This window comes from Macaca thibetana, chromosome X (genome assembly GCF_024542745.1).
Source record: "Macaca thibetana thibetana isolate TM-01 chromosome X, ASM2454274v1, whole genome shotgun sequence".
In the NCBI taxonomy this organism is placed as follows: domain Eukaryota; kingdom Metazoa; phylum Chordata; class Mammalia; order Primates; family Cercopithecidae; genus Macaca; species Macaca thibetana.
The window spans coordinates 4,758,928-4,761,114 of record NC_065598.1 but is presented as its reverse complement, the minus strand read 5'-3'; the positions used below and the strand labels follow the sequence as shown (position 1 = coordinate 4,761,114).

The following is a 2,187-nucleotide window of genomic DNA, read 5'->3' as shown; positions in this document are numbered from 1 at the left end:
GGGGATTAATGAAGGACTGTTACAGAAATACAGAAAAAATCTACAGCAGAGCAACAACTCCAACCCTTGCTGGAAAGTTTCAATCAGACACTGAAATTTCCAAAGTGTCCATAAATCAACTTTTAATATACTGCGGATACATAGAAGAAGCTGTCCATATACTTCTTTTTTTGAAGTTTTAGGCATTATTTTTTTCAGTGCAAAGATGTTTTAACCTTAATAAGTTCAATAAAACAGAAATACACATAAGTACTGCTGCTAACAAAATGACTAGGCCAATTTTGAAATGTAAACTTAAAATGTAAAATCACGGGGTCTGAGCCTTGCTCAGAGTAGGAGTCTGCGCGGACATCAGCTAAGATTCCAGAATGACTACCATCTTGACTTACACTTTTAAAAATCTTCTCGCTGCATCAAAATGGGCCCTCAGATTTTCCATAAGACCTCTGAGCTGTTCCTCCTAGCTGCAAGCTGCCCCCGAGATCCAGACCAAATTGAAGAAGACATTAGCCAAACCCAATATGAGGAATGTTGTGGTAGTGGATGGCGTTCGTACTCCATTTTTGCTGTCAGCACTTCATATAAAGACCTAATGCCACATGATTTGGCTAGAGCAACACTTACGGGTTTGTTGTATCAGCCCAGTGTCCCCAAGGAAGTAGTTGATTATATCATCTTTGGCACAGTTATTCAGGAAGTAAAAACAAGCAATGTGGCTAGAGAGGCTGCCCTTGGAGCTGCCTTCTCTGACAAGACTCCTGCTCACACTGTCACCATGGCTTGTATCTCTGCCAACCAAGCCATGACCACAGGTGTTGGTTTGATTGCTTCTGGCCACTGTGATGTGTCCATGACAGGTGGTGTCGAGTTGATGTCCCATGTCCCTATTCGTCACTCAAGGAAAATGAGAAAACTAATGCTTGATCTCAATAAGGCCAAATCTGTGGGCCAGTGACTGTCTTTAATCTCTAAATTCCAATTGAATTTCCTAGCACCTGAGCTCCCTGCGGTTGCTGAGTTCTCCATCAGTGAGACCACGGGCCACTCTGCAGACCGACTGGTGGCTGCCTTTGCTGTTTCTCGACTGGAACAGGATGAATATGCGCTGAGCTCTCACAGTCTGGCCAAGAAGGCATAGGATGGACTCCTTTCTGATGTCGTAATCTTCAAAGTACCAGGAAAAAATACAGTTACCAAAGATAATGGCGTCTGTCCTTCCTCACTGGAGCAGATGGCCAAACTAAAACCTGCATTCATCAAGCCCTGCGGCACAGTGACAGCTGCAGATTCTTCTTTGTTGACTGATGGCGCATCTGCAATGTTGATTGTGGCAGAGGAAAAGGCTCTGGCCATGGGTTATAAGCCGGAGGCGTATTTGAGGGATTTTATGTACGTGTCTCATGATCCAAAAGATCAACTATTACTCGGACCAAAATATGCGACTCCAAAAGTTCTAGAAAAGGCAGAATTAACCATGAATGATATTGATGCTTTTGAATTTCACAAAGCTTTCTCAGGTAAGATTTTAGCAAAATTTGAAGTCATGGATTCTGATTGGTTTGCACAAAATTACATGGGTAGAAAAACCAAAGTTAGATTGCTTCCTTTGGAGAAGTCTAATAACTGGGATGAATCTCTGTTCCTGAGACACCCATTTGGAGCCACTGGCTGCAGGTTGGTCATGGCAGCTGCCAACAGATTACAGAAGGAAGGAGACCAGTATGCCTTAGCGGCTGCCTGTGCAGCTGGAGGGCAGGGCCATTCTATGACAGTGGAAGCTTATCCAAAATAATAGATCCAGAAGAAATGACCAGAAGTTTCTGTGCAACACTCACACTAGGCAATGGCATTTCAATGCATTCCTAAATGACATTTATAGTTCCTAGCTCCTCTTAGGAAAACAATTCTTGTGGCCTTCTGTTACATGCTTTGCACTTAAGCCTTGCCAGTGTTCTGAGCTTTTCAATAATCACGATTTACTGCTCTTTCAGGGATTTCTAAGCCACCAGAATCTCACACAGAGATGTGTAGGTGGTTGTTTTTGTTCTCTCTTGTCGCTAAAGACTAAATGAGTGTTTGCAATTGGGAAAGAGGTCAGCTGAGATTAGGAAGTCATCTTTGTAATATTTGCAAATTATACTTGTTCCTATCTGTGTCCTAAAGATAAGTGTTCTCTATAAAATACAA

General features: G+C 42.5%; 1 pseudogene; it reads left to right on the top strand.

Annotated features, from left to right (window-relative positions):
• The first annotated feature begins 357 nt into the window (after positions 1-357).
• LOC126945317 (trifunctional enzyme subunit beta, mitochondrial-like) lies at positions 358-1,911 on the top strand (annotated as a pseudogene).
• The last annotated feature ends 276 nt before the right edge of the window (positions 1,912-2,187 follow it).